Raw genomic sequence first — 25,705 nt, 5'->3', positions numbered from 1 at the left:
AGTTTTCAGGTCTGTATGGATTAGTGCCATTATTTACAAAATAAAGACACTGAAGCCCCAAGTCAAAATTTGAAAAAGAGAGAATAAAATACGATATATGTTATTCATGAAGTTAACAGATATCAGCAAGGCATGACATATCATAACAGATATCAGTAGCACATACCTGTAACCCAGCTACTCAGGAGAGGAATCAGAAGCAGGAGAATCACGAGTTTGAGAGCAGCCTGGGCAAGTTTGTGAGACTTTGTCTCAAAATAAAATTTTAAAAAGGGCTGGGAATGTAACTCAGTGGGTAAAGCACTCCTGGGTTCAATCCCAAGTCCAGAAAAAAAAAAAAAGTAGAAGTCAAAAAGCAGACAAAACCTAGTGAGAGTATAACAGAACCCAGACACATGTCAGAAAGTAAGCCTTCTGATGAACTATGGACTTAAACCATTATAATTTTTCCTTTGTAAAAGTCTTAGTTTTTATGTAAATGCTAGCCATTTCCATTTAAACTCAGTAAAAAGCTTAGATTTTATAACTGTAAATTTCAGGCTCTGAAAGTGATATTTGCTAATAGGATCAATGAATACAAATATCAAGTTATATCTTAAGTATTATTCCAAGGAGAAATCACTTATTAAACACTCAATAAATAATTTTGTTATATAAAAAACTAGATAGTGGAAGAGAATCTCTGAAAGACTTAAATATTTAAGTACTGTTTAAGTTTCAAGACTCCAGAGGTGAGCAATCCCAGCATTGACTACACTGAAATAATCTTACAACCACAAAATCAAATCATGAAAGAGCTTTGGATATTGTAGCAGAGATGGCCAATTGTCCACAAAAGCCCTTCAATGTGACAGACCCTCCACCTAACGGTGATGGATGCTTGCCAATGGAGTATGAGAGAAATGATGTGGCAGGTTCCTGACCCAGGCACTGGGGAAACTGATGTGCTTCTGCATGCTCTTCCCATCAGGCACCTGGACGCAAAGAACTGGAGGCCCCAGGGAACAAAGCTACCCGATGAAAAAGGCCTCGGTTATTGAATCACTTGTGATTCAGAACTGACTGTCAGTAAGAAACACATTTTACTTTGTTAAACCTCTGAAAACTGCAGCTAATATCAGCATAAATGCGAACCTATTTTGAAACACTGAAGCTTAAGAAAAAGACAAGCAAGTCTCACACATTCACTGTTGTATCTACATCCCCATGCCTAGTACAGGGCAGGTAGTGATTAGATATGCAATGCATACATCATTAAATGGCTGAATAAATCAATGGGTAAATGGATAAAATAGGTATCCAGAAGAAAGCCGTAGTAGTTTAGAATAAAATACTAAACATTTTCAGGAAAGGGTCTATTTGTTGACCAATATTTATTTGTGTATATTTTAAGTAAAGAAAGAACTAGAAAAGCTGCTTTGACGGGTAGTGAGTTTCTTTGGAGGTAGTATTATGGTTGTTGTTATTATATGATGGTACCAGGTATCGAATCCAGCGCACTGAGCCACTGAGCTATATCCCCAGCCTTTTTATTTTTTATTTTAAGACAGGGCCTCACTAAGTTTTCCTGGCTGACCTTGAATTTGTGATCCTCCTGACTCAGCCTCCTGAGTCCTGGGATTATATGTGGGCCACTGTTCCCAGAATTCTGGTGGTATTAAAGAACACACCTGGCAACTACTTGGCAGGGGTATAAAATATCATGGAGAAAGTTCAAGATTGAAGAAGTGCTTAGACTAATTTTGCCCTGCTATTCTTTGATCTTTTAAATAAAGTGATTATACATACTAATTAAGGGTTCTCACTTTAGCTATTTAAAATAATGGCCTCTATCTTTAGATATTTACTTGTTTACTTATTTTTCTGTGACATTAAGAATAAAACCCAGGCTTTCAAGACACTGCTGTCGCCTGTGGTTGTTCTCTGTCAGCCATGGTCAACCCCACCGTGTTCTTTGATATCGCCGAGCCCTTGGGCCGCGTCTCCTTTGAGTTGTTTGCAGACAAAGTTCTAAAAACAGCAGAAAATTTTCGTGCTCTGAGTACTGGAGAGAAAGGATTTGGTTATAAGGGTTCCTGCTTTCACAGAATTATTCCAGGATTTATGTGCCAGGGTGGTGACTTCACACACCATAATGGCAGTGGCGGCAAGTCCATGATGAAAACTTCATCCTAAAGCATACAGGCCCTGGCATTTTGTCTATGGCAAATGCTGGGCCAAACACAAACAGTTCCCAGTTTTTCATCTGCACTGCCAAGACTGAGTGGTTGGATGGCAAGCATGTGGTCTTTGGGAAGGTGAAAGAGGGCATGAACATTGTGGAAGCCATGGAATGCTTTGGGTCCAGGAATGGCAAGACCAGCAAGAAGATCACCATTTCTGACTGTGGACAACTCTAATACATTTGACTTGTGTTTATCTTAACCACCAAACCATTCCCTTTCTGTAGCTCAGGAGAGCACCCCTCCATCCCATCTGCTCGAAATATCCCATAATCTTTGTGCTCTCGCTGCAGTTCTTTGGGTTCCATATTTTCCTTATTCCCCTCCCAAGTCTAGCTGGATTGCAGAGTTAAGTTTATGATTATGAATAAAAACTAAATGACCAAAAAAAAAAAAAAAAAAAGAATCAAACCCAGGCCTCCTGTATGCTAAGCACTCATTCTAACACTGACCTCATATGCTAGGCACTCAGTGTACCAGTAAGCTACACCCTATCCTATTTTTAGGTTTTTAAACTGCCATTTTAAAAGTAAAGACTGGGTTCAGGAGCTGGGGCTGGGGCTCAGCGATAGAGAGCTCGCCTGGCATGTGCGAGGCGCTGGGTTTGATCCTCAGCACCACGTAAAAATAATTAAAATAAAGGTATTGTGTCCAACTACAACCTATATATATATATATATATATATATATATATATATATATATATATATATATATATTTTAAAGACTGGGTTTAGTGGTACATGCTTATATAACTATTCTGGAGGCAGAGGCAGGAGAATCACAAGTTAGAGGTCAGCCTGTGCAACTTAGCCAGACGCTGTCTCAAAAATAAAACTAAAAAGGGCTGGGGTTTATCTCAGTGGTAGAGCACTTGCTCAGCATGTATTAGGTCCTGAGTTCCATCCTCAGCACTACAAAAAAAAAGTAAAAATATGCAACAAAAATCGTTACTTAGCCGGGCTGGTGGCACATGCCTATATTCCCAGCAGCTCAGGAGGCTGAGGCAGGAGGACTGCAAGTTCAAGACCACTCTCAGCATTTTAGTGAGGCCCTAAGCAACTTAGCAAGACCCTATCTCAAAATAGAAAATAAAAATTAAAAAAGCTGTGGAATGGGGTTCAGTGGTAAAGTACCTCTGGGTTCAATCCCAGGTACCAAAAAAAGAAAAAATTCTTATCTTTAAATGGTCTTCAGATGACATACCAAAGCAGTTACTAAAAACTGAGTACATGTCATCACAAGCAAAGTTCCTCATTGGAAATCAGCTTTTGAAGCTCTGGCCTTGCAACCCTGAACACAGAAAGTGACAATTATAAGTATCAATAAGTATACCAGAAATATTTGTTTTGATGTCAATTTTAAGAAAAACTTAGACCGTATATGAAAAGTTTCAGAAATGAGAGAAGATATACACTGACATTCATTTCTCCAAAGTACAATTCTAAATATATAAGTTTTATTCCTCTTGAAGGAGGGAATAGGAAGTTGGCTTAGAGAAAAAAAGATAGCACAAATCCTATAGACTGGAGAGTTTTCCTAGAAATTACTCTATTTTAGAATAGAATATATACATATATACATACACACATATACATATATACACATATATATATAAAAAGTAAAGACTATGTATATGTTTATGTACACACACATCTATCTATCTATAGGACTTAAATGGTACATACTTTTCCCATACCTTTCCACCCCTCCTGAACAAGATAAGAGATTGGATAGAGTAGTAAAGTTGCCTAGCAACCTGAAACTAGTGAGACATGTCTCTTTTCCTTGACTTGAGTTTACATCTAGTTCTTCAAGGACAACTGTGAGATAAAAGAAAAAAATGTAAAAGCCCATCATGCAGTCAACTTCAGAAAAAAAAGTACACTGTATTTGTGGTCCAAATGTTCGGACAGTGAGACTGATTTGGAAAATCAGACTGATTTGGAAAATATTTAGTCTAGAATGCTGTTTTTCCTGTGGTGATTAAACTTATTTAAAATGCTTCTACTAACTGGTATATTTACACAATGGAATATTACTCAGCATTAAAAGAGAATAAAATTATGGCATTTGGAGGTAAATGGATGGAGCTGGAGAATATCATGCTAAGCGAAGTAAGCAAATCCCAAAAAACCAAAGGCTGAGCTGAACGCAGTGGCACATGCCTGTAATCCCAGCAGCTTGGGAGGCGGAGGCAGGAGGATTGCAAGTTCAAAGCCTGTCCCAGCAACTTAGCAAGGTGCTAAGCAACTCAGTGAGACTGGGAATGTGGTTCAGTGGTCAAGTGCCCTGAGTTCAATCCCCAGTACCAAAAGAAAAAAAAAAATCAAAGGCCAAATATTCTCTCTGATAAGTGGATGCTGATCCATAATGGTGTGGAGAGGGACATGGGAAAATGGAGGAACTGTGATTGGGCAAAGGGGAGGGAAGGTAAGGGAGGGGGGTGTGAGGGCAGGAAAGATGGTGGAATGAGATGGACATCATTACCCTAGGTACATATATGATTGCACATATGGTGTGAGGCTACATCGTGTACAACCAGAGAAATGAAAAGTTGTACTGCAGTTGTGTACAATGAATCAACATGCTTTCTGCTGTCATATATACCTAATTAGAATAAATAAATAAAAATTTTTATTTTTTTTATTTGTAGATGGACATAATACCTTTATTTTATTTGTTTTATTTTTATGTGGTCCCAGGGATCGAACCCAGTGCGTCACTCATGCTAGGCGAGTGCTCTACCACTGAGCCACACTCCAGCCCCAATAAATAAATTAATTAAAATAAAATAAAAAGTTTTTGCTGATGAAGATATGATCCTGAGTCCTGGGTGACTTCATTTTTTTTTTTTAATTTAGTGAAGGGAATATGGAAACATAACAGTAAATTTGAGATCTAAGGCCAAGAAAGCCTTTGTAAACTTTTCTACACGGGTCAATCAAAAGAAAGAAAAATATAAAAAGAGACTTTTTAAAAAAATATTTTCATTAGTTGTTGACGAATCTTTATTTATTTATTTACATGAGGTGCTGAGACTCAAACCCAGTGCCTCACACATGCTAGGCAAGCACTCTACCACTGAACCACAACCCCAGCCCTAAAAAGAGACTTTTAAAATCCTTAAGTATATGTAAGTTGAGAAACTAGGAAATCATATTTTTTACTAATACAATATAAATGTGTCATTTCTCTAGTGAAAATTAAAGTCCAAACCAAATTCATTTATCACAATGTACTGCTTTTTAAAAAATATTTTTTAGTTGTAAATGGATCTTTTATTTTTTTAAATATTTATTTTTTTAGTTGTAGTTGGGCACAATACCTTTGTTTTTATTTGTTTATTTCTAGTGGTGCTGAGGATCGAACCCACGGCCTCACGCATGCTCTATCACTGAGCCACAACTCCAAACCACAATTTTCTGCTTTTTTTTTTTTAAAGATCTCTATTTTATTTTCAATATGCTTATTTTATTTATATGTGGTGCTGAGGATTGAACCCAGGGCCTCACACGTGCTAGACGAGCGCTCTACCGCTGAGCCACAGCCTCAGCCCATGCTTTTTTAAATTTTTTAATTGTAGATGGACACAATACTTTTATTTTATTTATTTATTTTTATGTGGTGCCAAGGATTGAACCCAGTGTCTCACATGTGCCAGACGAGTGCGCTACCACTGAGCCACAACCTCAGCCCCCAATTTTCTGTTTTTAAGGAGAAAAAAATATGTGGTTTGTAGCAGTACCTTATTTTCCTGGTATGGCACAGGGAGCAAAGAAAAGACAAATTCTAAAGCAGTGAAGGTCTGGATCTTCCTGTGTGTCTGCATTTAAAACTCTTGGTCAGAGCTCCTCCTACTGGAATAACTTATCCAATACTAGAAACCAGAGTTCATCAAAACACTTTTTTTGTTTTGTTTTTGTTTGAGTCTGGGTCTCACTGGTTTGGAATTCATGGGCTCAGGTGATGATCCTAAGTAGATGGGACTACAGGCATGTGCCATTGTGTTAGGCTTAATATTCATTCTTTCTCTTTCTCTCTCTCTCTCTCTCTCTCTCTCTCTATCTATCTATCAATCATGGTGCTGGGGATTGAGCCCAGTACCACATGCATGCTAGGTAAATGCTTTACCACTGAACTACACCCTCAGCCCAAGATGCAAAATTTTTAGCACATGTAATAAAGTGTCATAAATTCCTTCTTTGTATCAGTGGGAAAGATTTCACATTCAGTGCTGATATTTTAAAAATCCATATCACACTTCCATTTACCATATAATTGATCTGTATATTGAAATTTTGCTAACATTTACATAGGACTTATGACCTGCCTAGCACTAGTTGAAGTGTTTAAATATATTTATTCTCATACCCACTACCTGAAGGAGGTACTATTATCATTTTCTTTTCATGAATGGGAAACTGAGACGCAGAAATGATTTGAAAAAAGCAAACTTGCCAAATGTCATACAGTTTGTAAATGGCAGGCTCAGGATTTGAGCCCAGTCTGATTCCACCCCCAGATGGAACCTCAGGCCTCACACATGCTAGGCAAGCACTGTCCCACTAAGCTACATCCCCAGTCCTTTTTTTTTTTTAATTTGTTTTTTTTTAGTTTCCGGTGGACACAACATCTTTGTTTGCATGTGGTGCTGAGGATTGAACCCGGGCCGCACGCATGCCAGGTGAGCGCGCTACCACCTGAGCCACATCCCTAGCCCCTCCTTTTTGTTTTTTATTTTGAGACAAGGTCTCACTAAGTTGCCCAAGCTGGCCTTAAACTTGTGGTGATTCTCCTGCATCAGCCTCCTCAACAACTAGGATTACAAGAGTATACCACCACCTCCAGCTTTCATTCCTTTTTAATTGGTATTATCTCAGTGCATTTGTATATGTTACAGTTTGTTTATTCTCCTGTTGATAGGCGTTTGAGATGATTCAGATTTTGCTATTATGAATAGTTATTCATAAGGTATATTAATAATATCTATGAATTGGTATATCATTATGATGCTATTGTGAACATTATCCTACAGGTTCTTTGTGGATATACATTTTCTTTCTTTCTTTTTTTTTTTTTTTTGGTACTGGGTATTGAACTCTGGGGCACTCGATACTGAGCCACATCCCCAGCCCTATTTTGTATTTTATTTAGACACAGGGTCTCACTGAATTGCTTAGCACCTTGCTTTTGCTGAGGCTGGCTTTGAATTTGCAATCCTCCTTCTTCAGCCTCCCAAGCTGTTGGGATTATAAGCGTGTGCCACCACGCGCAGACGGGTATACATTTTCTGTTCTCCTGAGGTAACAATTTGGAGAGACATTACTGGGACACGGAATAGATGATTATTTAACTCCACGAGAAACTCAAATGGCTCTTCCAAGTGGTTATGCCGCTTTACAGGTCAACCAGCAATCAAGAGAGTCCCAGATGCATTACATCCTCCTCAACATTGGGTATGGCCAGTCTTTTTTATTTTAGCTATTCTTGTGAGTGTAAGATGGAATCACACTGTGATTTCAATTTGTGTTTCTGTGATGACTAATGCTGTTGAGCAACATTCCACATACTCATTGGCTATGCAGATTTTTTTTGTTGTCGTTAATTTTTTGTTCAGATCTTTTCCTCATTTTAAAATTTAGGTTGCCTTTTTGCTAACTTGTGGAAGTACTTCATATATTCTAGATATAAGTCACTTATCATATGTGCATATTGCAATTATTCTTCCTAATGTATGACTTACTCATTGATTTTTAAAAATGGTACACAGTGAGAAGAATGTTAGGTTTTATACTATTATTAATCTTTAATTTTGTAGTTAGGGCCCATCTCAAAGTTATGAAAACATTTTCATTATTCTCTTTCAAAAGCTTTATAGTTCTAGCTGTTAAGTCAGTGATCCACCTTAACTTAGATTTTGTGTATGAAGTGTGGTAATATTGATTTTTTTTGGGGGGGTGCAGGTCCTTGGTTGTTTCAGTACCATCTCATTTAAAAAAAATTTAAGTCACAGTTGGACACAGTATCTTTGTTTATTTATTTTTATGTGGTGTTGAGGTCAAACCCAGTGCCTCACACCTGAGAGGCAAGTGCTACACCACTGAGCTACAGCCCCATCCCTCAGTACCATTTTTTTAAAAACTGTCCTTTCCCCATGGTCTTGAATTGGCTCTTTGTTAAAAATCCAACTGAATACACATATATGAATCTATATCCTGAGTATTTGATTTTTTATTAATACTATGGTAAATGGTATTTTTAAAATTTCATTTTCTATCCAGACATGGTGGTGCACACCTGTAATCCTGGCTACTTTCGGAACTGTGGCAGGAGAATCAAAGTTGAAGGCCAGCCTGAGAAATTTGGTGAGATCCTGTCTCAAAAAGGGCTGGAAAGGTATCTCAATGACAGAGCACCCCTGGGTTCAATCCCCGGTAGCAATAAACAAATAAAGTTTCAATGTTAACATACAGAAAATGTTTTTTGGGTTTTGATCAATATAGCATCTTTTGACTTTACTAAATTCAGTAATAGTTGTAGTGGGTTTTAAAAAAATTTTTCTATATACACAATCATGCTGTCTATGAACATAATAATTTCAATTCTTCCTTTATAATATATATGCCTATTATTTTTTTGACTTATTACACTAACTAGAACTTCCAGTATATTATTGAATAGAAATAGAAGTGGTAAAAGTAGATATTTTTGCTTTTGTCTCAATTTTATGGAGGGAAGAATCCAGTCTTTTACTATTTTATATTATGGTAATTGTAGATATTTGAATAGATGCATCTGACATGGTGGCACACTTCTATAATTCCAGCAATTCAAGGAGCTAAGGCAGGAGGACTGCAAGTTCAAGGCCAGCTTCAGCAACTTAGTGAGACCCTCAGCAACTTAGGGAGACCCTGTCTCAAAGTAAAAAATAAAGAAGATTAAGGATGTAGCCCTGTAGCCCTGGGTTCAATCCCTATTACAATAAAAAAAAAAGATGCACATATCAGATTGAGGAAATTCCCCTATTTTCCTAATTTGTGGAAAGTTTTTATCCAGACAGATATTTTGCCAGATATTTTTTCTGCAACCATTTGATGAGCATATGGGTTTTCTCCTGTATTCAGTAGTAAGTTACATTCATTAATTTTCAAATATGGAACTAACTTAGATTAATTAGTTATCATGTGTTATCCTTCTTATGTGGTGTGTGTGTGTGTGTGTGTGTGTGTGTGTCTATATTGTTATATATTGCTAGATTCCACTGGGTAATACTTCATTAAGGATTTTTGTATCTATTCTCTTGAGAGATTTTAGTTGATAATTTTTCTCACAATATTTGTACAGATTTGGTGTGACCATTATGTTGGCTGCATAAAATGAATTGGGAGGTTGTCTCTACTATTTTCTCAAAAATTTGTATAAGAGGGCATTATTTCTTTCTTAAATGTCTGACAGAATTCCAACTGGGTCTGGAGTTTTCCTTGCAGGAAGATGTTTGATTGCACATTTAATTTCTTGAGTACTGTATGACCATTTAGCTTTTCTATTTCATCTTCGGTGGTTTTGGTAAATTTTATTTTTGCAAGAAATTTGCACATTTTATCTAAGTTTTCAAGTTAATTGGCATAGAGTTCTTTGTAATTTTCCCTATTAAGCTTTTAATGTCTGTTAGATCTGTAATAATATTTGCTCTTTCATTTCTGGTGTTGTTTTGTTTTATTTTGCCATACTAGAGATTGAACCCGGGCTGCTCTACTACTGAGCTGCATCGGCAACCCATTTTCAGTTTTTTTTTTTTTTTTTTTTGGTACCAGGGATTGGACCCAGAAGGGGACATTTAACCACTGAGTCACAGCCCTAGCTCCTTTTTAATGTTTTATTTAGAGACAGGGTCTCACTGTGTTGCTTAGGGCCTCAAAAGTTGCTGAGGCTGGCTTTGAACTCCTGATCCTCCTACCTCAGTCTCCTCAGCTGCTGGGATTACAGGTATGTGCCACTGCACCCGGCCCATTTTCAGTTCTTTGAGATAGGTTCTCACTAAGTTGTCTAGACTGAAGTTGAATTTGCATTCCTCTTGATTCAGCTTCCCAAATACCTGGGATTAACTGTGCCTAATCAGTCCTGATATTTTTTTAAATTTATGATTTCTGCAAAGCAGAAAGGGGCGCGCCAGATCAGGAACCACGGAACAAGAATGAGGCACCAAAAGAAGGTTTATTGGGGGGGTGCTCCCAGGCAAGGTTCACTTGTTCTCAAAAGGGTGAGGGCCGGGGAAGTCGCTAGGAAACTGGAGGTAGGAAGGCCTCAGCCTTCTAAATTACAGCTACTGACAGCAGGTTGGCCGAGCTGAGCTTAGGGGATGGGGTTCAACCTGGGTTGGTCAGGGCTGATCGCATTGACAGGGTGATTGCCTCCACCTGTGGGAACAGGTGGTTGGGGTCCATTGCCTTGTCAGCTTCTGATGGGCCATTTCAGGTCTTCTCAGCCAGGTGGAAAGTCCCCACCACAGCCACCATGAAAGGGGAGAGTAGGGGAAGCCTGCAGATATAACAATTTCTTTTTAGAATACCATTGAAATTTATTTAGACTTATTTATGAGCATTTATAATCTATGCTAGTGGTTTCATATGCACTGTTGAAAAATGCATATTCTGCTTGTGTTGGGTAAAATGTTCTGCGAATATCAGATAGGTTGATAGTGTTATTCATCTCTTATATATCATTACTGTGTTTTATCTTAGTTACTAGAAGAAAATTAAAATCTAACTATGATGTGCACTGTCCATTTATTTAATTCCACCAGTTATTGTTTCACCTGTTTTTTTTTTTTTTTTGGTGGGGGGTGGCTACTGAGGATTGAACTCAGGGGCACTCGACCACTGAGCCACGTCCCCAGCCCTATTTTGTATTTTATTTAGAGAGAGGATCTTGAAGTGGCACACCTTTTCTCCACAGAAAAGTCTTAACTGGGCTTCTCCAGAAATCTTCACCATGGCTGATTTTAGCACTGTCAGCAAAAGAGTTCAATGTAGATAAACTTCCTATTTTCCTGTCCTCCTGTTTTACTTGGCCACTGGCCGGGAAGAAATCAGCATTCCAGGTGCTGGACACCCGCTTACTAGTTTATCACAAACATGTATTCAGTACAGTAGTTTGTAGAAAAGTGCAAACAAGGCCTCTGACCTTGAGCTGGGCTTCACAGAAACATCTACATTTTTAAGATAAGTTTTACCAACTGGGCTCCATGGTAACAGCTGGCAGGGGGAGGATAGAAAGAGGAGAAGCAACTCTCCCTTCTAAGGTGTTGTCCTTGAAGGGTTAACTTGCACAAAACAGTGAAAGAAAATCCTGTTTTTATGTGAACTTCTGCAGCCTGTGAACTTCTGAGCCCCTCCCCTTACATGCTGGGTATAAAGTTCTGAAACTACCTGAACTTGGGGTTCAGGGGATTGATTGATTACCGCAGAAGCTGTGCTCTCTGAACCTGGATGCAGCCAAATAAAACTGTTTCCTGCTGTCTTCGGTGCCTGGCCTCGTCTGTCCTTGAACAGTCTCCCTGAGTTGCTTAGCATCTCATTTTTTGCTGAGGCTGGCTTTGAACTCACCATCCTCCTGCCTCAGCCTCCCAAACTGTTGGGATTACAGGCATATGCCACCACAACGGGCTGTTTCATCTGTTTTGATTGTAAGGTCCTTGCTTAGTATCTGGATGGCCATTTTAAGTGACAGCTGCCATTTTAAGAAAAATTTCACTTTCCTGCCCAAGTGTGTTTCTGAGAAAGGCTCACCACCCCCTCATACCAACCAAACCCTTCACCGCTGCATTCTTTCCTGCCCAAGTGCATATCACTACTCCCTCTTACCAACCCGACCGTTAAACCACCTGCATTAGGACCCGCCCAGCTCTAATCCCTGAATCTGTCCCATAAAAGTCTTGAACCTCAAGCCTGTTTTGCCTCTGTCTGACTATGGAGAGATGGCCTTTATTTGTCAGCTTTGACAAATAAACTTTCATGTTTATCTCTGCCTGGTCTCTGTCTTTCATTTCTTGCTCACTGGTCTCCAGTTCCTTGCTTTCCTTAATTGATGTTGTTCTATTTAGTGTATACACGTTTAGGATTGTTATGTAATGTTTTTTTGTTTTGTTTTGTTTTTTTTTTTGGTACTGAGGTTGAACCCAGGAGGGTGCTTAACCACTAAGCAATATCCCCAGTCCTTTTTAATATTTTATTTAGAAACAGGGTCTCACTGAGTTGCTAAGTGTTTTGCTAAATTGCTGAAGCTGGCTTTGAACTCACAATCCTCCTGCCTCAGCCTCCTGAGCCATTGGGATTACAGCCATGTGCCATTGTGCCCAGCCAGAATTGTTATGTATTGCTGATGAATGGCAGTATACTTTGTCTAGAAGTTATCTATGTCTGATATTAACATAGTCATATCAACTCTTTTAAGTTTACTATCCACGTGGTACATCTTTCCCATTATTTTACTTTCTTCCACACTGTATTATATTTCTTATAAACAATGTCATTAGGTCTTGCTATTTTATCCAGATTGATCATTTGTGCTTGTATTTGCAATGCTTGATCCATTTACATTTAAGCAGTTATGGATATAATCAGGTTTAGGTTTTTTATTTTTTGCATGGTGCTGGTGATCAACCCATGGCTTCATAAACCCTAGGCAAGTGCTCTGCTGCTGAGCTATAGTCCCAGACCCAGTTGGTATGTTTTTACATGTGTCCTTTTTAGTTTTTATTTCTTGGTTTTGTCTTTGTAGCATTTGGGGAGTTAATTAAGTAATCTTAAATATTTCCTTTTATCTTCTCTGTTAATGGTTTAGTTATATCACTTTGTGTTACATTTTAGTGGCTGCTCTAGAGACTAACATGTGTCTTTAACTTATAACAGTCTGCCTCTTAATGACATTATATTACTTCATAAACAATGCAAAGGCCTTAGAATTCTAGTAACAGGTAAATTCCATTTGCTTCCTTTTTTCCTTTTCTTCTTATTACATAAATTTTTTCTACATATGCTAGAAATACCACAAATGTTATTAATTTTGCTTTAAAATTTTTTTTCCCGCCCCCACAGGAGGCTAATGTGGGAGGATCACTTAGGTCCAGGAGTTTGAGATCAGCCTAGGCAACAGAACAAGACCTCTACTCTCAAAATTTTTTTTCTGTGTTCTTTCACCCAAATTCCCCAGTTGCTTACATTTTACAGTGTTTGCTTGACACTCCTCTCTACATTTATTGTCTTCCTGACAACCAACTACTCCTAAATATTTTTAGTGTCTATTCCCCCAATATAAAACACTCTTGGTATTTTTTTGTTGTTGTTGTTGTTTATCTTCCTAAAGGTTCATGTGTTGGGAGCTTGGTTCCCCGGGTGGTGGTACTGGGAACTGGGGTAGTACCTTTAAGAGGTGGGGCATAACAGGAGGTCCTTCAGCCAATCGGGGGTGTGCCCTAGGGGCACTTAACCACTGAGGCACATCTCCAGCCCTTTTTTGTATTTTATTTAGAGACAGGGTCTCACTGAATTGCGTAGGGCCTTGCCAAATTGCTGAGGCTGGCTTGAACTCTTGATCCTCTTGTCTCAGCCTCCCGAGCTACTGGGATTACACATGTGTACCACCGCATCTGGCCCTAGAGAGTTTTTGAGAGTGAGCTAGCTTAAGCCTGGCCCCACCCAGTTATCTGTCTGGCGTCTTGTTTTCAGATGTGATTTCTTCCTCCTACAGGACTCCTACCATTGCTATCTGCCAGGAGGTGATGCAGTCAAGGAGGGGCCTCTCTCTAGAGCTAACCCAATGCTAGCATCACATCCTTGAGCCTCTAAAACTGGGAGCTAAATAAACTTTTTTAAAAAAAAATAAATCCAGCCTGACACACAGGTATTTCATTATAGTGATGAAAAGCTGATCAATACAACTCTTCCATATTACCACCAATGAGAAATCATCAGCGATAGACTACTGTCCGATCCATATGACAAAATCGTATTTTGCCATCTACTTTTCCTTTCTGTCCAGGATCCTATCCAGTAGCACACACTGCTTTTAGTTGTCCTATCACATGCATCCCCTTATATCTGGATTAGTAGTGCCTCAGTCTTTCACTGCCTCTCCTCTCCTGGACCTTCACAAAGAGAAAAGGTCTTCTACTCTGTAGATGAACTCCCACTGCTCCCATCAATTGTCTCCTTGTGACCAGACTCAGGCCAGGGATACCAGGAACTATGCTGTGCTCTCTGAAGTATCCCATGCGATATCACACCACACCAACCCTTCCCCCTACCGGCCAGGTTGCTGTCCAACAGGTTTCCCCACCCTTACTACTTAATAATATTTTTTTTTTTGTGTGTGTGTGTGTGTGTGGTGTGTGGTGCTGGGGTTTGAACCCAGGGCATTGTGCAAGCAAGGAAAGCACTCTGCCAACTGAGCTATCCCCAGTCCACTAATTAGCACTTTTTTGGGGGCTGGGGCGGGTACTGGAGATTGAACTCAGGGGCACTTGACCTCTGAGCCCCAGCCCCAGTCCTGTTTTGTATTTTATTTAGAAACAGGGTCTTACTGAGTTGCTTAGCACCTTGCTTTTGCTGAGGATGGTTTTGAACTTGTGATCCTCCTGTCTCATCCTCCCAAGATGCTGGGATTACAAGTGTGTGCTGCCGCGCCCAGAACTTCTTAGTACTTTGTGGGGAGGTATTCTGATATTATGCCAGTACCCCTTTCCTTATCAAACTTCAAACGCTGAACAGTATTAGCATCCATTGACAAGTCTTTCCTGTACCAGCTACCACAATAATGATTGCCAAATGATGATCGGCATAATAATTTAGAAAGACTTTATTAATTGGTATTCTTTGGTAAAGAAGAATTTTGTCTTCACATTTGTTTATTCATTTATATTGGTATGGATTTATGAATTGTTATTTTATTCAATAACTTGTAATTCAAAATTCATGTATTTTTATTTTCAAATTAGTCTACATTTGGCTGGAGGAAGCCCCCTCAAGCTGGTTCCTGTGTCTTTTTAAAAAATTTGTTACAGTTATAGGTAGATAGAATGCCTTTATTTTTTTCATGTTCATTTTTTAGCTGTAGTTAGACACAATATCTTTGTTTTAGATATTTGTTTTTATGTGGTGCTGAGGATCGAACCCAGGGCCTCACACATGCTAGGTGAGCGCTCTACCGCTGAGCCCCAACCCCAGCCCCAGAATGCCTTTATTTTATTTGTTTATTTTTACGTGGTGCGGAAGATCGAACCCAGTGCCTCACATGTGTGAGGCAAACGCTCTGTCACTGAGCCCCAACCCCAGCCCCTCCTGTGTCTTTTTGACAAATGTTCATCATTCTTTCAGCATTTCTTAGCTGTTGGGACAATAGAATGTTTAGGTTCATTTTACACGCTTCCTTCTTCAGCTCTAGAATCTGTCATTTCCCTAAGAAACCTTGATTCTTTTTAGTAGAAAAGAGTATTTAGAAACCAAGGTCTAGTGCTTGACAAGTGACCAGAGCTACAAGCCCTGTCAGAAGACACAGACAGGAAAGTTTCAGGGACATACACACACACACACACCAGTATAACTATTTCTAGAACTATCCGTATGTGTATAATATTTATTTATTTATTTATTTATTTTTAAATATTTATTTTTTAGTTGTACACAATATCTTTATTTTGTTTACTTATTTTTATGTGATGCTGAGGATTGAACCCAGTGCCTCACATGTGCTAGGGGAGCACTTTACTGTTGATCCACAACCCCAGCCCCTATAATATTTATTTTAAAAACATTCAGTTGGGTGAGGTGGTGCTTGCTTGCAATCCCAGCCACGTGGGAGGCTGAGGCAGGAGGATCACAAGTTTGAGGCCAGCCTCATGAATTTAAAGAGGCCCTAAGCAACTTAAGTGAGACCCTACTCAAAATAAAAAATAAAAAGGTCTGAGGATGTGACTCAGTGGTAAAGCACCCCTGGGTTCAATCTCCTGTAACAATAATAATGATGATGATGATGATGATGATGGTGGTGATGATGATTAGAAATGAATTAAAAAATAAAACAATTCCAATCCAACATTTCAATTTCATACTTCCAATTCCAATCCAACATTCCTATGTTCTTTCTGATCTCCCCTCTTTTTTGACATTTCTAAATCTCTTCTCAGTAAGAAAGGGGCTCTGTTGTATCAGTCTCCCAGCCACTCTCTCCAACTCCCCCCTCACACCTCTGTACCCTTCCTCTTCTGCTGCTGTTTCTTTGCTGGCTCCAAACCTCTGCACGACATCCTGCCCTCATTCTCCCAAATCCTCAGCCACCAGGGCATCCCACCATTATCTCTATGACACGCTATCCCTCTGCCATGCCACGTCCTGGGACTCTGGGGCATTCTGCCACTGTGGACTCTCTGTGCAGTGCTCCCTCTCCTTTCATTCTTGACTTCCTCTATTGTTAAAGTTTCTGTGCCAGGAGAAAAAGGAAAGAGAGGATAAAGGGGGGGAAATAAATTATATAAATATGTCATATATTGTAGGGTACAGTGACACTCGCCTGTAATCTCAGAGACTTAAGAGGCTGAGGCCGAAGGATTGCAAGTTCAAGGCCAACCCTGGCAATTTAGCAAGAGCCTGTCTCAAAATAAAAAATAAGGTTGTGAAGACAATCTGGCTGCAACATCTGTCACCCATTGATCACCAGGGTTATTTCAGCTGATCTGGCTGGCTAGGCGGGTGTCCCTTTCCTCCCTCACCACTCCTTGTTCATGCTCAGTCGAAGAGGGTGACCTTCCCTCTTCCTTAACCCTTCTTGGGTTAAGGATATATGAATAGATGTGTTTCCCAGCTAGAATCTACAAACAAGCTCTCAAAACAAAAAATAAAAAGGACTGGGGATGTAGCAAATATGCCATTTATTTAAAAGGAGTCTTATATTTGTCCATATGTTTACTCTCTCTGGTGATCTTCATTCTTTCCAACAGACCTAGCTTCCTTCTGGTATCACTTACCCTCAGCCTGGAGAACAGTTTTTAGGATTCCTTGTAATACAAGTCTGATGAAAACAATGTTCCCAGTTTTGTCTCTTTGAAAAAGTCTTTGACTTTGGTTTTGAAAGATTTTTACGTGTTGTATTGATCTAAGTTGACTATTTTTTCACTTTCAGTATTTTAGAGATGTTTTCATTGTCTCATGGCCTCCATGTTTTCTAATGACGTATGTAATGAGTATTTTCTTCCTTTTTGGTTTCATTGTGCATGAGTGTCTTTTGTTTTTGCATCTCTCCTGCTGAAGTTCCATGAACCTTTAGGTCTCAGACTGACTGAAATTGACTGATTTTTGAAAATTTCAGCCATTCTCTCTTCAAATATTTCTTCTGCACAATTCTCTCCCATCTTAGACTACTTTGGCTGCTATAACAACATCCCACAGACTGCGTGGCCTAAGGACAGACATTTATTTCTCATAGTTCTGGAGGCTGAAAGTCCAATGTCAGGTTTGATTTTGGGTGAGGGCTCTTCCTGGCCTACAGATGCCTTTTCACTGTGGCCTCATATGACCTTTTATTTGTGAGCTCATGAGGAATGAGAAAGTTCTGATCTTTCTCTTCTCATAAGGACACTAATCCCATCATGGGATTATCACTTATCACTCCATCTAAACCTAATTGCCCCCTTTCCCAAACTCCAACAATATCATGACATTGACTGTGAGGGCTTTAGTATATGAATTTGAGGCGGGGGGCATAAATGTTCATTCCATAACATCTCCCTCCTTCTTTTCTCCTCACACATCCTTGCTTTTTTGTACACTTTATAATTAAAATTATATATATATATATATATATATATATATATATATATATATATAATTTTTTTTTTAGTTAGACACAATATCTTTATTTATTTACTTTTCTGTGGAGCTGAGGATCGAACCCAGGGCCTTACATGTACTAGGCGAGCACTCTACCACTGAGCCACCACCCCAGCCCTTACGCTTTATAATTTTTACAGTATGATTGGCAATGGGAGCAAAAGAGCAGTAGAAACTAAAGTAAAAAAAAAAAAATTCCAGAAAAGAGCAAGCCTCTTTCTTCTCCTGTCATGCTACCAATGGAAGGAAAGGCTGAATCACAATAATCTGCAGATAAGCCAGACCTGGGCTTTGCTGCAGCTTTAACCTTGAGCTTTTCCATAACCTTCAAAGCTTTGAGATCAGAAAGAGGAGTTTTCTTTTGACAGGGCTTGGAAATCTGAGCACCAGTGAGACTCTGGTGACACCTTTAAGTGTTTCAACCCAACCACCTGCTCATGAACTGTGGGAGGGCGCTCTGTGCTTTGACATTAAGTAGCCTGGCTGTCGGCTTCTTGGGTTGCTATGGGCTTCTTTCTTGAGCTGTTCCTGGCTCCCTGTAGAAAGATCTCTTTCCATGCTACTCCTGGTCTCCAATTTTGAGAGGCCACTGCAGCGTACTTACTGAGGCTGGAGTTCATCGAGGGATTTCTTTTTGATCTCTTGCTCTGCCTCTGGCCTTTGGAGGATCACAGGGCACACTGTGTCGAGGCCCAGGCAGCTCCAGAGGGATTTTCCTCCAGACCCCGCACTGCCCCTCCCTCTAGCACACTCCCCTTGTCCACTTTGGTGAACACCTGTGGGAAGGAGCTGGCAGGTAAGGACAGACATGCCTGGTGACTGGAGCTCAATCCAGCATACCAGCCCACACGTGGCCATCAAAAGTTTGTCAAAAGGTGGGCTGATTTCTCCATGTCTCCATCTACGGCAGTTTCGTCCTCTTGCCATTATGCCCAAAATGAAAGAAGTTGTAGAGGTCTTCTGAAGGACTCATTACTTCTGGAATTTAGTCATTCAGGTTTCTTTGTGACCTCAACTTTCTGTCAAGTTTATAAGAAAATGATTTTGTACTTCACCTAGCATGTTCTCATTGTTAGAGTGATAGTGACATCTTGTAACTCTTATTTAATGGAACTAGAAGTTTAAAATATTTTTTTAATCTTGAAATTGTTTGATCTGCAAATGTTTGATATAAATTTTTATTTTGAATTAATATATATTAAATTAAATTCAGCATAAAAAGAAACCCAAACCTTCAAACTTTGCCTATAAGAGAATCCCACCCGCCCCAAGTCCTGGGGATTGAACCCAGGGGTGCTCTACCACTGAGTCATGTCCTAAGCCTCTTTTACTTTTTAATTTTGAGACAAGGTCTCCCTAAGTTGTCCAGGCTGTACTTGAACTTGCAATCCTCCTGCCTTAGCCTCCTGAGCAGCTGGGATTACAGTGTGCACCACCACAGTCAGCAAGAGAATCTTTTATTAAAATACAAGTGGTCCTTGGATGTCCATCCTGTTGCCCTTATCTTCCACTGGAGCCCACTGTGGGAGCAAAAGAAAGCACTACTAGAGCAGGAAAAGGAAGACGAGGCAAAGATCCCAGGAGCCAAGGACTGCATGAGAAGGACTGCAGCCAGCCAGTGCATCCTAGCTGTGTTATTGTTGTCTTAGATCCTCACTATTTTGTGAACACCTGTCATATGCCATTCCTTGACTGAGAACATGTAACCCAGCTTGCTGAGGACACACAAGATTCTGTGACCTGCACTGGTGTCACTCTACACTTTTCCGATCTCTTTTATGGTGTACAAGAAATCTTCCTCCCTCCTGTTTGGTTTTTTGTTTTCTTTTGGTCTAAAATATGTCAATGGCTGTTTCCTATCTTGGCTTCCATATATGCAGCTCAGATGGCTTATTGCCTCCATAGGCATCAATTTATTAAACGTATATTTTCCCTCAAAATAAAAGAACTTAATTAGAAACTTGAGATTTATAAGGACATTTAGATTTTTGCCAACATGACAAACAGTAATATAAAATAAGCCTACCCAAATTTATAAGAAAAATATCAAGACCCCAGGAAGATAAATAGACAAAGGACATTCTGAGATAATTCATAAGAAAGAATATTCAAAACTATAGCTACCACACTAACTTCCAAATTTATATTACTACCTCTCTTTTTTCTCCCGAATAGTAAACCATGTATCCTAGTGCCACTGGATTTCTGCATCTGTATGACCACAGCATCCGCATACTCAAACATACCTTCCTCCTCAACCCACCTTCTCTTGCTTGTCTTGGTGAATATGTTAATCATTCCTCTCTCCCCTTCCCAAATACCCCTGCCAACCCAAGTTGCTAGATAACCTCTGATTTACTCATTCCTACCTCCATTGCAACCTCAATAATTGAGGCCTTCTCTTTTTTTCACGTGGAATGCTGTGACAACTTCTTAACCAGATCTTCTGCTTCTGGTCCACCTCCATGTTCATCCTCTATACTCCTGCCACTGGCTTCTTTGATCTGTCTAAACAGATACCAGGAGCAATTTATATAAAAATCTACACAGAAGTAAGTGAAAGGAAGTCATGAGATAATTTTGCTTAAAAATGTTCTGTGATTCACCACTGCCAATAGGATGAAATTTAGACATTTTATCATTAAAATACAAGGTCCTATGGAACCACTCTCCCAAATAAACCTTATTTGTCCACAACCTTTGTCAAACAGTGTGTAGTTCTTAGAATATGAGACGCTAGTGCACACCTCCAGTGTTTTGACCATGTTGGTTTTGCTTGAAACTCCTCTCCTGTCCTGTTGTCTGATGAGTTATTCATTCTTTAAATTTCATTGTGAATGTCCATTTTCCTCTGAGGTTTCCAGGCAGAATTAGATGTTTCCACACAGCAATTTATAAATAGATTGAATAGCTCTTATCTAAAATGCTTGGTACCATTGTTTCAGATTTTGGAACTGTTTTGGATTTTGGAATATTTGCATACACAATGAGAAATATTGGGGATGATACAAACACAAAATTCATTTATATTTTATATACAACTTATACATACACATGGCCTAAGGTAATTTTTTTAGAGAGAGAATTTTTTAATATTTATTTTTTAGTTTTTGGCAGATACAACATCTTTGTTTGTATGTGGTGCTGAGGATCAAACCCGGGCTGCATGTATGCCAGGCGAGCGCGCTACCGCTTGAGCCACATCCCCAGCCCGGCCTAAGGTAATTTTGAACAATACTTTTCATCCACCTGTTTTGATTGTGACCTGCTGATGAGTACAAGGTATAGAATTTTCCACTTGTGGAGTCATCAGCCTTCAGAAAATGTCACATTTTGGAGATGTTTTGGATTTTGGGATTAGGAGAGTTTAGCTTATCCTTATATATTCATCGTGTTGCTATTTCTGTACTGGAATCCAAGCTCTGAAATAGCAAGAATTTTGTTTTCATCTCCCTATCCCCTAGGACAGTACCTGTATATTGAATGGTGAAATGAAGACATTCTGATCAATATATTGTGAATTGGTAAGCTTAGACATTGCCAGTGGCATTTTCAACTGGTATCGTCATTTTGGAAAGCAATTTTAGAAACATTTATCGAGGACCATAAAAATACTGATTATTTCTGTAACCCAGTGACTCTATAGCTAAAAAATGTTTGTGTGTGTTATCATTGTTATATTACTTAGATACTCAAAATGCTAGAAACCACCTAAGTTCCAGCAGTAGAGAAATGGCTAAGTAAATTATGATAAAAAGATGTTACTAGAGGCCCAGGCCAGAGGCCTGACTTTGGAATTTCAATGAATCAGGTCCAACCACTCGCTCCAAAAACCAAATGGAAAAAGTAATGGTGAAAAGCAGGAAAGGAACGTTGATCAATATGATCATACTGGGAAGGCAAAGTGAGGCTAAGTGTCTCAGTCCTGTCTTTGGGTACTGACATGAGCCATAGGTTTAAATAGAGGAAGAACTTTACTAAATAGTTGTGGTAGAACTGCAGTGAGAATGAGGTGGTTGGAGTCCACATCATCAAGGTTCAGGGGTGTGGAAGGTCAGTTCTGACATTAGTTTCTGTAAAGTGTTTCATTTTTCCTAAATGCAAGGCCTCAAATGTTTCACCGGGTCAAATGTTCACAGAGCTGCACAGCATACCAGAGGAAAAAAATCTGAAAGAAGTACACCAAAATGCTAATTTGGGTTGGACTTGGGTAGTGAAGTTTTGTCTGATGTCTTTCTTTTCTCCTCCTTTTTTTGTAATATTATAACGAGAAATTAACATTAAAAAAATAAGTACACAGCTTATGTCTCTAGATTTAGTAAAGGATACGTTTTGTTATGATGTACAAAGTGAGTCAATGAATACTTGATTGGCATGGCTGGAGGGAACCTGAGTTACCTGGAGGGCAGGAATCAGTGTCCTGCAGTCTGTCCTGTTTTATGTCTTCTCTGAGCTTCTTTCCAGGTTATGGCTTACAGTTGTACTCAAGGATGTCCTGTTGCCCCGTGAAAGAAGACTGAAGTCCCATGGAAGAAGGTGCCTTTTCCTTTACCCAAGGCACTGACCAGCAGCAAACACATTTCACCTGCCTTTTTCTAAGTTGCACAAAAACACTTCATGTAGTCACTCCATACTTCCCATCTTGATTTTTTTTTTTAACTGATAAAACTTTGGCCATATTTCTTGCTGAGTCCGGTTTTGTTTTGCTTAATGTACATTTGTCCCTCTCTGGGTTGGGTAATATGATAAAACTTGTTTGCATTAATACCAGACCTATGTCTTAATTCCCAGATTTCCCTCCAGAATTGAAGAGGGATTAGAAAGAAGTGTTTCAGTTCATATGTTCATTAAGGAACTAGGTTGTTCTAAATAAAAAGTTTTGTGGGGGATGTTGGGATTGAACCTAGGGCCTTATGTATTCTAGGCAAGCACTACTACCAGTGAGCTACACCCCCAGCCCACAAGGTTAATAGCTAGATATAAAGCACCAGGGAGACCCTTATCTGGTCCCTTAATTGGTCATTCCTGTGGTTCCAAGTTTGCTAATTACCTTTTTCAGTTCCTTTTCCCCTCCCTATTCCTTCTTAATGAAAACATGAATATTTAGAATTAGCCAGCAGAATTCAGTTTAGATGATCCCAAATTTGTCGGCAACATTTAGAGCATCATAAGCAGGAGTCAGCTGATCGTATGCCTTCTTCTCTTCATTAGACCCTCTTGGGGTTTTGATCTTGGCCATATCAATGTCATATTGACTCTTCAGTCTGTTAATCTGGTGTTGTTGGCCTTTGCATTTATGATAAACACAGGTTGTCTTCTATCTTCTTGCAGGCTCAGTGGTCAGAAGGCAGTGGATGGCACAGTGGTCAAGCTTGTTTCTCTTGGGGGTCACTCTACCAAGCACACTTGGGCTGCCTCGAGTCGCAGGCGGCAGTGACAGGTCTCTCTGCCTGTGGGTGCCTGGCAGCACTGCCTTTTTTTGTTGTGTATATTTTTTATTGTACTTGCTTAACCCATTAAGTCCCAATTTTTAGTTCTGTGAATATTTCAATGAAATCGACACAGGTGCATTAAAATAAGTTGGAAATCATTATCTAGTTTATTATATTATAGTTCTGCATATAACATGTAACAAAGCATGTTACATTTTTTTAAATATGTTTTGGTTGTAGATGGAAACAATACCTTTATTTATTTATCTTTATATGGTGTTAAGGACCAAACCCAGTGCCTCACCCATGCTAGGTGAGTGCTCTACTACTGAGCCACAACCCCAGCCCAAGCATGTTACATGTTTTATCTTATTCAATCCTTAAAACAACCCTGCTAGACAGGTATTATGATTATTACCTGTATTTTACAAATAAAGAAATCAATATTTAGAAAAATTTAATAATCTGCTCCAAATCACCAATAAGTGGCACAAAACAGATATATACTATATATATATATATATATATATATATATATATACCCCCCACTTTTGTTCATTTTTATGTGGTACCAGGGATCGACTAGTGCCTCACACATGCTAGGCAAGTGCTCTACCACTGAGCCACAACCCCGGCCCGAAATACATTTATGGACAATTTGCCAACCTTGGATCACATAGCTCCCCCATCCCTGCATCATGATGGTTAACATTTTATAATCTTACATTAGCATGCACATTTGTCACAAGTAAAACAATCACTGCTATATTATTATTAACTAAACTTCAGACTTTATTCAGATTGTCTTAAATTTTCTCTCATTTCCTTTTTCATTCTCAGATGGCATCTGGGATGTTGTTTCACATTTAGTCATAGTCTCCTTAGTCTCTTCTGATTGGTGACAGTTTCTCAGGCCTGCCTTGTTTTTCATGACCTTGACAATTTTGAAGAGTACTGGTTGGGAATCCCCTTCAATTTGTGCTTATCTGGTGCTCTTCTCATGGTTAAGACTGGAGATATGGGTTTTAGGAAACTATCAAAGGGGTAAAGCCCCCTTCTTATCACATACTAGAGGTCCCTTCAGTCAGCATGACTCACTGCTGAGTTAATCCTGCTCAAGTGGCCAGGCAGTGTTTCACTTTTTCCAAAATCTATTCTTTGGAAGCTAGTCACTCAGCATAGCCTCCACTCAAACACGGATGGCAGGGACTAAGCTCTACCTTCATGTATAGACTGTATCTACATAAAATTTTTTGTAAGTTTTCTGTAAGACAGACTCCAGGGATTTCTTAAAAAATGACAATTTCTTATCTAATTACTGGTCCCTCCATTCCTCTTTGCCAGTGAATGGTCTGAGGATAGATTTGTGGTAAGATTCTGGTTGTGGCTCAAGTGGTAGAATGCTCGCCTAGCATGCTCGGGCACTGGGTTTGATCCTCAGCACCATATAAAAATAAAATAAAGACATGTGTCCTCCTAAAACTAAAAAATAAATTAAAAAAAAAAAAAAAAGATACAGACCAGGGAGCTGGGATTGTGGCTCAGAGGTGGAATGCTTGCCTCAGATGTGTGAGGCACTGGGTTCAATTCTCAGTACTGCATATAAATAAATGAATAAAATAAGATCCATCAACAACTAAAAAAATATTTTTTAAAAAGATACAGACAAGGAAGATTTTCCTTATTTTCTCTGCAGGCGAATGGAGCTCTGTCTGGGCTACTGTTGTGAGTATGTAATACTTAATGGCAGGATCCTAGGATCTATCTTGTCACCATGAGGCAATAAATACGCCAAGGTTAAAAACCAACTATTAGGATAGCAGAGTAGAAGAGGGATTAAGTCCTTTGCTATCTGCCTCCAGACTTCTTGTTAAATCGGAGAATTAAGCTTCTTTATTAAGTCACTTTTAATTGGTGTTCTGAGACTTGCAGTCAAAAGCATTTCTAACTGATATAGGTATCTCATCCATCTTAATAACTATGTCCTCCACCTCTAAAGACATGGCGAGGATAAAGGTCATCCAATAAAAATAAAAATAAAGCTGAAATAACTTGTATTTCCATTGACCAGGATGTATAATTACCCATTACACCCTCAAGTCTGAAACAGTTTTAAAAAGTGAATATGAAGATAAAAAACATACATGAAATTATATTCCACTTCAAAT

The 25,705-nt window shown here is 39.1% G+C and overlaps 1 pseudogene; it reads left to right on the top strand.

Moving 5' to 3' along the window:
- The first annotated feature begins 1,932 nt into the window (after positions 1 to 1,932).
- LOC124100946 (peptidyl-prolyl cis-trans isomerase A-like) lies at positions 1,933 to 2,612 on the top strand (annotated as a pseudogene).
- The last annotated feature ends 23,093 nt before the right edge of the window (positions 2,613 to 25,705 follow it).

Source organism: Marmota monax, unplaced genomic scaffold, assembly GCF_021218885.2.
Source record: "Marmota monax isolate L192 unplaced genomic scaffold, Marmota_monax_Labrador192_F-V1.1 WCK01_AAM20220418_F8-fsc00164, whole genome shotgun sequence".
Classification (NCBI taxonomy): domain Eukaryota; kingdom Metazoa; phylum Chordata; class Mammalia; order Rodentia; family Sciuridae; genus Marmota; species Marmota monax.
The sequence above is the reverse complement of the archived record's forward strand: the minus strand, read 5'-3'. Positions and strand labels throughout refer to the sequence as shown.